Genomic DNA, 11,155 nt, shown 5'->3' with positions numbered 1-11,155 from the left:
AAGCGCTCTACCACTGAGCCACCTTCCCAGCCCCCAGTTACTCAATTTGAAGTGTGCTCCCTATTCCATGTTTGAAAGATCCATTCTTTTTACCACCATAGTGTGAAAAGGAGTCGGTTCCAACCTGGGATATACCCTGTAAAGTATGGAGCTTGGAGGCAGGCCTGGAGATGCTTGTGATGAACCTAGTCCCTCTCCACCAGAAAGGAGATCTCTTCTTTATTCAAAACTTCCTATACAACTATAGACTGTGGGAAAATGGAGCAAGTGCTGACTATTATGTTTAAAAAGTGAGTGCTCCTCTTTCAATCCAGGGCTGCTCAGCCAGCCCTCATGGATGAGTCTTGGGAGTACTGGCTCCAATCTGAGACTTTGTTTCACTGGGGTCTTCTCACAAAAGCTTGGCATAAGACAAAGAAGAACACACCATGGCTAATTTCTTAGGACTGGCCAGCCAGGACATTTCATTTCCCTCAGAAGCTACTGGAGCTTTAGAAATCTGTTTACTGACAAACCAGGATTACAGGCATGAGCCAGTAGCTCTCACCTAGCTGAGGCTCCAGGAAATCACATTTACCATTTGTAAATAAGTTTTCAGTAGTAATCCTGGAGGCCTGTGAAATAATGTATTCAGAGAAAGGGCTAGGGTGTTCCTAGGGTGCCAAGACTTTGTGAGTAGTGATCGAAACTAGGCCCCTAGGGATGGGCTTTTCAGGATGGTGATTGGCCAGGAGCCCTTAGTACAACCCAGCTAGACAAATGTCCTTTTACGGATATTCTCTGCCAGGTAATGCCTGTTCTTTTTTGAAAATATTCAGGCATCGGCTCTGATTAGAAACACCCTACCTTCTCACCACTGTTCAGTCCAAACTCAAGTTCAATAGCTTTCTTCATTAAAACCTCATGGCAGTTTAATTACACCTGAACTTATAGACAAGGATCCTTTACCTATTTCCATTCTCATGTTTCGATCACCATAGAGCAGCTTTCCCTGAATTCGAAATAAAGATCCCTCAGTGACGTCACCAATGGTGATGATGGAGATCTGGAGTCATCACTGAACTCCAGAAAGAATGTGAATGTAGAGCAGATAAGGCTATTTGCAGAAAAGACCAAGCAGATTTCGAGTCCTGTGGATGTCTCACTTGTTCTGAACCCTACACATGACGCAGATGAACCTGCAGATACTCCAGTGGAAGAAGATCCAGAATTTATTCACTTGACTTTCACAGTCTGCCTAGATCAGCTCCAGGTGAGTCAAATCAGGACATGTCTTGGCATGCAGGATAAACCAGCACTTGTGGGGTTTGAGGAAAATTTCCCCAGTCTGTGTTCAGAAGCACCAATAAATGATGTCTGAAAGCTTAATTCAGTTGAGGAAAGGGAGTCTGTCCTCACAGAATATCTGCTGCAGGAAAACGAATCTCCAATGGAGAAATTAGAATATGTCCCTCCCTCAACTCAGGAAGAAAAGCCTTCCTGTAATGAGGTGGTAGATTCCTTTGACTACCCTGACCTAGCATTTCTGCTTATAGGCAACTTATAGGAAGATCTAGTGTTATAGGTTCCTTCTCCCCTCCCTGGGAAAATATCTATTTTACTTTTTGTCATGATTGATATAAAATGTTTATTTTATTTACTCTTCTAACTCTATTAAAATGTCAATATTTATGTTGTACAATTCTTGAATCTTATATACTGTGGATTTTTTTCTTCCTATAATCTGATGACCCAGGCACATGGGTCCTGAGTGGGTTGAAACACCTGTAGCTGTACAAGAGAATCTACTGAATGTAGAGGCAACTATTAAATGCATAGGCAGTGGCAAAAATCCAGGCCATGTCTCTATATGGTGATAGGGTCCCTACACTAGCTCTAGGACATAGCAGACCAGACATCCTAGAAAGGTGTTCCTCCTTGATCCTCAAGCTCATAATCTGTCAATTGGGACAAATGCCAGAGTAAATGTAGTGGTACATGGGACTCTCTTCCAACAGTGAATTCAAGTATCAATACGCATCCATTGTGCTTCATGCAAACATCTAAGAAAATTTCACCCTAAAGAACATCAAAAACCTAGTTTAGGGAGAAAATATTTAACAAGATACATAGGATCCCACAATTCAATGAAAATGAATACACATCAAGAAACCTGTGGGACACAGCAAAAGCATTCCTGAGGGGGCAAATTTATTCCCCTCAGTGTCCACATGAAGAAAATAGAGATGGACTAAGTAAATAATCCCATGTTGTAAACTTCTAGAAAAACATGAAAAAAGTGGAACCTAAAGTTACTAGACGGAACCAGATTACCAAATTAAGAGCTGAAATTAACGAGATAGAGATTAAGAAAATTATAAATAAAATTAATAAAACAAAAAGCTGGTTTTTTTGAAAAAAAATACATAAAATTGATGGACCTTTGGCAAGATTAATTAAGAGAGGAAACCCAAATTAACAAGATCAGGGATGCCACGGGAAAAATCACAACAAATACCTAAGACATCCAAGCAATTCTAAAGAACTATATCCAGAATCCATACTCTCTAAAGAAAGAAAACCTATCAGAAATGGATGCATTTTTATGTGATATAGATAGATAGATAGATAGATAGATAGATAGATAGATAGGTAGATAGATAGATAGATAGATATAGATATAGATGGAATTCTATGTCTCCATCAGAAAGAATGACATCACCCCATTTGTTAGGAAATGCAAAGACTTGGAAAAACTTATATTAATTGAATTAAGCCAGGCCAAAGAAACATAGGTCCTATGGTTTCCCTTATTTGCAATAACTAGTATATGTCTGGGACAAGCAGAAAAGGTCAAAAGCTATGTACATATGACCAGATAAGATGATTTAAGCGAGGGGTCGGGGGGGTGGGGGGAGGATGGGAAGGGATGGGAAGGGGAAACAAAGGAGGAGGCTACAATGCTTGATAAGAAATGTACTCATTATCTTGCCCATGTAATTGTAACCCATCTGTACAGTATTTTCACAATAAAAAATTTAAAAAAAAGAAATGGATGCATTTTTAGAGAAATACAAGTTACCCAAACTGAGCAAAGAACCAATCAATTAAAAAAGCCAATATCTTACAATGAGATAAAGGAAGCAATCAGAAGTTTTCCAACAAGGAAAAGCCCAGGACAAGATGCATTCACTACGGAATTCTGTAAGACTTTTAAAGAGGAACTAAAACCCATACTCCTCAGCCTCTTCCATGAAATAGAAAAAGAGGGAGCTATCCAAAACTCATTCTACGATGCCAATATCACACTCATCCCCAACCCAAGCAAAGACCCAACAACAACAGAAACAACAAAAAACTACAGACCAATCTTCTTGATGAACACAGACACAAAGATCATTAACAAAATTCTATCCAACAGAATCCAGAAAAATATAAAAAAACATACATCATGGCCAAGTAGGCTTCATCTCAGAGATGCATGGATGGTTTAACCTACATAATGTAATAAATGTAATCCATTATACCAACAGACCCAAGGTCAAGAGCCACATGATTATCTCCATTGATGCAGAAAAAAAGCTTTTGATAAGAGACAATATTCATGTTAAAAGCTCTGGGAAAAATAGGAATAGAAGGAACATTCCTTAAAACAATAAAAGCCATATATGACAGACCAACAGCCAATATTATACTTAATGGGAAAAACAACCAATTCTCCTAAAATCAGGAACAAGGCAAGGATTCCCACTTTCTCCACTCTTCTTCAATATACTTCTGGAAACCTTAACCAGAGCAATAAGGCAAGAAAAAGACATTAAAGGGATCCGCATAGGGAAGGAAGAAGTTAAATTATCTCTTTGGGCAGATGACAGGATACTATACCTCCATGATCCCAAAAACTTCACACTCAAGCTCTTACAACTTATAAACTAATTCAGCAAAGTAGCAGGATACAAAATCAACCCACAAAAATCAGTTGCCTTTCTGTACACAAACAATGTAGAAGCAGGAAGGGAAATCAAGGAAACAGCCTCATTCACAATACCCCCCCCCAAATAAAATATTTAGGAATTAGTCTAACCAAAGATGCAAAAGAGCTATTTAATGAAAACTGTAAAAACTTAAAGAAAGAAATTATAGAGGACACCAGAAAGTGGAAAGACCTTCCATGTTCTTGGACAGGCAGACTTAATGTAGTGAAAAATGCCAAAATTAATATACAAATTTAATGCAATTCCTATTAAAATCCCAATGATGTACATTGCTGAAATACAGAAAACAGTCCAAAAATTCATATGGGACATCAAAAGAACTAGTATAGCCAAAATAATTCTAGGCAAAAAAGACAACATGCGAGGGATCTCGATGCCAGACTTCAAACTGTACTATAGAGCCATAATGACAAAGACAGCATGGTACTTTCACAAAAACAGACCCCCGAGGGGCTGGGAAGGTGGCTCAGTGGTAGAGCACTTGCCTTGCATGCCTGAGTGTTGGGTCTTCGTCCGTCCCACAAAAGACGGACGGGGTCCGAGGAAAGGTAAGTGCGGGGCTCGCCCGTTCCCTAGCCTCCCTCAGCCCAGGAGACAATCAGACACAGCGGGGAGCCAAATCCAGCAGGTAGAAAAACTCGTTTATTAACAGAGAGCAGCCCCTTTTAAAGACAACAAGGGTGGGTGGCATGGTAAGGGAGGAAGAGGAACCAATCACTGTCAAGGTCACACCCTATCATTCACCTGAGCCTTCATGGGCTGGTTAGGCACTGATCAGAAGATCAATTGGGGTCTGCCCACTCAACCACCTCCCAGAGCCATCTTGGCTGGCCATGTGCTCTACAGTAAATTAGGCACTGCCCACTCAGCCCCCTCCCAGCGCCATATTTGCTGCCCATGTGCTCCACACCTGAGGCCCTGGGTTCGATTCCTCAGCACCACATAAGCAAAAAGAAAAAAGCCAGAAGTGGCGTTATGGCTCAAGTGGTAGAGCGCTAGCCTTGAGCTGGAGAGCTGAGGGACAGCACCCAGGCCCAGAGTTCAGGCCCCACGACTGGACCCCCCCCCCCAAAAAAAAAACCAGACCCCCGAAGACCAAGGGAATAGAATAGAAGATCCAGAAATAAAACTACATGCCTATAGTCAGCTAATATTTGACAAAGGAGCCAAAGACATACAGTGGAAGAAGCACAGCCTCTTCAACTACTGGTGCTGGTGCTGGGAAAACTGGGCGGCCACATGCAAAAAAATAAAAGTGGACTCCAGCCTGTCACCATGCACTAACATCAACTCAAAATGGATTAACATCAATCCTTAATCCCTGAAACTACTGCAGGACAGAGTAGGAGAGACACTTGAACTTATAGGCACAGGCAGGAACTTCCTGAACAGAGTTCCAGGGTCACAACAAATTGAGAAAGACTCAACAAATGGGACTACCTTAAAATAAAAAAGCTTCTGCACAGCTAAAGCTATAGCAACCGAACTAGAAACAAAACCAACTAACGGGAAAAAATATTTAGCAGCAATATATCAGACAAGGAGATAATATCCAGTATGTACAGGGAACTCAAGAAACTAATCCCTCCCAAACCCAACAAATCAATTACTAAATGTACAAGGGAAGTAAAGAGAGACTTCTCAGAAGTAGAGATAAAAAATGGCAAAGAAACACATGAGGAAATGTTCACCATCCCTGGTTATAAAGGAAATGCAAATAAAGACAACCTTGAGATACCACCTTACCCCAGTCAGAATGGCCCACATCCTAAAGTCAGCCAACGACAAATGCTGGAGGGGATGCAGAGAAGGAGGAACCCTATTGCACTGCTGGTGGGAATGTACACTTATACAAACCACTTTGGAAAGCAGTTTGGAGGGTCTCAGAAAGCTAAATATTGACCTCTCCTATGAGCCAGCCATACTACTCCTAGGCATCTATCCTGAACAACAGGAACCATGATACAAGGACACGTGCACCTCCATGTTTATTGCAGCACTGTTCACAATAGCCAGGATATGGAAACAACCCAGATGCTCTCACTACAGATGAATGGATCAAAAAATTGTATTTATATACAATGGAATATTATGCTGCCATTAGAAAGAACAAAATAATGGCATTCACAGGGAAATGGATAGAACTAGAAGAAATCATGTTGAGTGAGGTAAACCAAGAAGAAAGAGACAAATGGCACATGGTCTCCCTGATAAGTGGATGTTAAATCCAGAACATAAGGTAATACAACAAAGTAAACAAGACGAGAAACAAAAGACTCCCACTCATCTAGTCCAATCATTACTAAATGACCCCATGCCGCTGACCACATATGGTATATATGTGAACATCAGAGGGAAACTAGGAGGAGGACACAGAACTAGAGGGAAACGGGAAAACATACAACAGTGAGACCCATCAGCTGCACTGGACATTGATCAAAACAAACCAAGCAACTTAAAGGCAGCGTTGGGAGGGAGGAAATGAGTGGGAAAGAGAGAACAGCTGACACTCTGCAAGAAGAAAGTAATGTAAATATCACTCAATATGGAAGAAATAACTGTATAGTCAAAGCCCATAGAACTCATAAACTTTATGGACCATGATAGGCAATTTGCCCCATGAGTGTTAGAATGTGTTTGTAACTTTAACTAAGCATCACTATCCCCAAATACTTTGAAATTTGTGAAATTATGCAATCAATCACACTAAAAATTTTGGAAAAAAGTACATAAGAAATATGAACACTGACATAAAATACATCATAATTAGGAGAAAGAAGACTTGCATAAATGGAAAATGACTTGCCAGGTGTCATGGACCATCTCACTACCTCTAGCTTCTAAAGTGGCATATTCTAAAGATGGAGGTTCAAAGCAGCACCTGCAGACAAATCTTAAAGACCCTTATTCAATGAATCAGTAAAAGTCAGGAACTAGAGGTGTAGCTAAAGTTCTATGTACAAGCGTTGAACAAAAAAATAAGCAAGAGAGCAAGGTCCTGAGTTCAAACTCCATTGGTGGCATGAAAGATAAATATATCAAAGAAACAAAATTTTGACAATGGCAATTTTAAACTAAGGAAAAACATATAAAGGAAAAAGGAAAAGTACATGTCAATACTGTCCTTGAACAGTTTTTTCTCATGTTCATAGCTCCAATTTTGGATATTTGTTGTTGTTGTTTTTTTTCTTTTGGAAATAATTTTTGGAAAGGTTTTTCTTCCTCAGGTTGGTTTTGAATTACCGTCCTCAGATCTCTTCTTTCTGAGTAGCAAAGATCACAGATGTGAGTCATCCTCCCCTACTTAACTTCCTCTTGTTTTTGCAGTATCCAATTAGTTTGTTTAGGATTTCTTATAGTCCCGTACACATTTTAGAATGAATTTTGCAATTAATTTAAACCTAGGTCACAATCTTGTAAGGGGGCATTTTGAATGCAAAGGCAATTTGAAAAGTACTGCTCTTTTAGAATTTTTTTTTTTTTGGTCCAGTCTTGGGGCCTGAATTCTGGGCCTGGGCGCTGTCCCTCAGCTCTTCAGCTAAAGGCTAGTGCGCTACCACTTGAGCCATAGCGCCACTTCCGGCTTTTTCTTTTTGCTTTTGTGGTGCTGAGGAATCGAACCCAGGGCCACAGGCATGCAACCCAAGCGCTCTACCACTGAGCCAACTTCCCAGCCCTCTTTTAGAAATATTAAGTCCTAGCTGGGCACTGGTGACTCAAAATTGTTATCCTAGCTTCTAGGAGGCTGAGATCTGAGGATCATAGTTCAAAGCCAGCCTGAGCAAGAAAGTCTGTGATATTCTTACTCTAATTAACCACCCCCTTAACCAGATGTATAGCTGTTGCTTAAAGAAGTAGAGTGCTAGTCTTGAGCAAAAAAGTTCTGGGACGTTGCCCAGGCCATGACTAAAGCTCCACAACTGATAAAAAGTAAAATAAAGTACAATATTGAGTCCTTTAGTCATAAGACAGGGTTATTTTTTTTCCATTTCAGTGGATCTACTTGACTATAAAGGCCTTTTTCCATTTCCAAATCACTCATCTTTTTATTGTTGATGTTCTGTGGTGGTCTTGGTGCTTGAATTCAGGATAGAAGCTATCCTTGAGCTTCATTTAACATGAAGCTAGTACTGTACCACTTGAGATACAGGTCACTTCCAGGATTTTTGGTGATTAATTAGATCTAGGATGTGGTGCAGGAGGAAGGGGAGTAGAAGGAATGGATTGGGGGTGTCCCTCCTTAACCTGGTGCTTTAGTCATATGAGATGGAAAGTTTGCTGAAAATGGGCAGGTCTCCTGAATTGTCCAAGATGGGGGAATCTGACCCAGCATGGCTCCTGCTGCACTGCACAGGTAGCCTTGACCCAAGAGAGAATCCTGAGGGGTGGCATGACAATCAAACATGTGAGAGAACTCAGACATGGATCAGAATAGGAAGGTGGTGGGGTAGACATGAAAGGCAGCCCCATGAAAGAGGTAAAGAACAAATACCTGGCTCTAGAAGGTGAAGGGGTTATTGGTGCCATCAGGAAGGTTGGATGAGCCCAGGAGGTCATCGGCAATCAGGATGGGTGTTGGGATGATGGACGTGGGGCTATCTAGCAATCCAGTGGTGGCAGCAGTCTCATTGGCACTGGAAAATCCAGCAAAGCTAAAGCTATCCTGGAGATAGGGAAGGTCTGCAGAAAGGTCCTGGCCAGGGCTCTGCGTTCCTTGGTTTTGTGGATGAAGTGGCAGCAGAGCTCATAGAGGCAAAGGTTGGTGACATGGAAGGTGCAACCCAGCTAGATCTTGCACTTGGGATGGCAGGCTAGACTGTGGAGCTTGTGGATGCTGTGCATGAAGTGACACTTGTCTCTATAGGTGTTTTCTTCAAATTGGAGGAACAGCTAGGTCTTATAGCGCCTGGAGTTGACCTGCCTCTTTTGGTCTGCTTCTGATTGGGCAGCAGCTGCTCAGCACCTGTGAGAAAGAGCAGTCTCTGAAGCTGCTGTCCTTAGAGTACAAGACTGGGACTGGCTCACCCTTCAGGTTGCTGATGACCTAGCTCTGGTGGAAGTTGGTGCTGGGCAGGGTGTTGGCCAAGTGCCTCCAAGGGAAACACCTCAGCAGCAGGAGAGACCACTGCCTTCCTGTCCAGCAAGCAGCCCCTTCTCTGGGAGCTCTGTCATTGAGCATCTTGTCAACCAAACCTTGCATAAAGCTTCTCTCAAGTTGAAAATGGTGGCAGATACGAGTGGGGTAGTCATTGTGGACACTGACAGAGGCCCAAAGGTGCAGATTTGGTGTCATGAAGGTCCTGATGTGGGGAAGGTGCTTACTCTCCCACTTAGGTCAGGAGTTCCACATGTCTAATCCCAGGGCCCCTCACCTTTCTCACTCTGCCCTCATAGAACTTTAAGTGGAATTTTTTGTTTTCTTTTTAGATTATAAAATGTCAGTGCATCAAATACAAGGGATTGCTGCATATTAACTGGGTTGCATGTAGTCAGGTTTTTTGTTTGCTTTTTGTCAGTCGTGGGGCTTGAACTCTGGACTTGGGCACTATCCCGTGCTCTTCAGCTCAAGGCGAACATTCTACTGCTTGAGCCACAGCACCACTTCCGGTTTTCTAGTGGTTAATTTGAGATAAGAGTCTCACTGACTTTTCTGCCGGGCTGGCTTTGAACTGTGATCCTTAGATCTCAGCCTCCTGAGTAGCTAGGATTAGAGGCGTGAGCCACTAGCACCCAGCAAGTAGTCAGTTTTTCATCAGAACAAATACCTGAGAAAAGTATCTTCTGAAGTGAGATTATGTGTGTGGAAGGTAGGAAAAAAAATGAGAAAAACTGGAAATGTTGGCAGATGCTGTAATTTGGGCTTTTGGGGAACAGTGCAAGGATATTATACATTCAATGGCACTTTGAATCAAGGTAGTAAGACCCCCTCAAAAATATTAAATAAAAAAGGGATAGAGGCACAGTTCAAATGTTAGAGCATTGCCTAGTGTGTGTCTGGCCTGGAGTTCACTCCCTAGCCCCAGAGATTTGACTTGGAAGGGGCTAATCTGAGTCTTACATGTAATCAATAGCAGGTTCTCTAGCACTGATCTTTTGATTAAATTGAATTAATGTGTGTGTGTGTGTGTGTGTGTGTGTGTGTGTGTAGGTGGTATGGCGTAAGAGATAGCAACTGAGTTTCAATCTTCTCAAGGTGAATATCTAGTTTTCCCAGCACCATTTTCAGAGCCATTTTTTTCTCTGGTAAAAATGAAACAGTATTGATTCAGTTCACTCTAGAAAGATAGAAGGTAGACAGGGACACAAAAGAAATGTTTTGGTCCAGTATTCTGTTTAAATACAGGGCTCAAGCTTTTTGTTTTAGCTTTTAGTTTTGTGGCGGGCACTCTGCCACTTGAGCAACACTTTCACTCCCAGCTTTTTCCTGGTGAATTGATGAGAAGTGTCTCTTGAGTAAGTAGTATTATAGTCCTGAGCTTCTGGTACTGAGCTACAAAAGAAAACAAATTTAAATTTTCTAATAGGTTTATTTTTACAGCATAGTTATGGTATAATACAGGTATATCCATATATCTCATACATATTGTGGATTGTTTTCTTTTGCTTTTGTTTTGTTCCAAGGGCTTGAACTCAGGGTCTAGGTGCTCTCCCTGAGCTTTTTTGGTCAAGACTGTTGCTCTACCACACTTTGATCCACACTTTGGATCCACACTTTGTGTTCACACATGGATCAAAGAGAAGGGTTACAAAAATATCTTCTTGTCTTTCTGGCATCTTCTTGAAGGTTTTGGAGAAGAGAAGACCTTTCACAAATGGGGCTATTGGGTATTTGACTTATTGTGAGATGTCTGCTTATCAAATTAAGACATTGTTCAAAGAGCACATTTGAACCAGTCTGTGTTTACATATACAGCATCCAGAAATAATGAAAAACAAAACCAATCAAAAAAGAGAATAATCACTCATTTTCCTGAGTATGAAAACCCAGGAAAATGTTTCTATGCCCTATGAACTTTGACCCCACATGCTATAGCAGGATTATTTTGGTATAGATTTTCTGGCCCCCTTCATCACACATAGCAGGAGGAGTGCAGGAGGAGCAGCTTATCAGGAAAGCAGCTAGGCAGTGTTGAGATGCAATGCAGGCCCCTTATGGACCCTCTTGATCTAGGTTCTGAAGA

The 11,155-nt window shown here is 41.4% G+C and overlaps 1 pseudogene; it reads right to left on the bottom strand.

Moving 5' to 3' along the window:
• Positions 1 to 8,227: 8,227 nt before the first annotated feature.
• Positions 8,228 to 9,224, bottom strand: LOC122099455 (annotated as a pseudogene).
• Between the last annotated feature and the right edge of the window lie 1,931 nt (positions 9,225 to 11,155).

This window comes from Dipodomys spectabilis, unplaced genomic scaffold, assembly GCF_019054845.1.
Source record: "Dipodomys spectabilis isolate Male_0828 unplaced genomic scaffold, ASM1905484v1 ptg000515l, whole genome shotgun sequence".
Taxonomy (NCBI): domain Eukaryota; kingdom Metazoa; phylum Chordata; class Mammalia; order Rodentia; family Heteromyidae; genus Dipodomys; species Dipodomys spectabilis.
The sequence above is the reverse complement of the archived record's forward strand: the minus strand, read 5'-3'. Positions and strand labels throughout refer to the sequence as shown.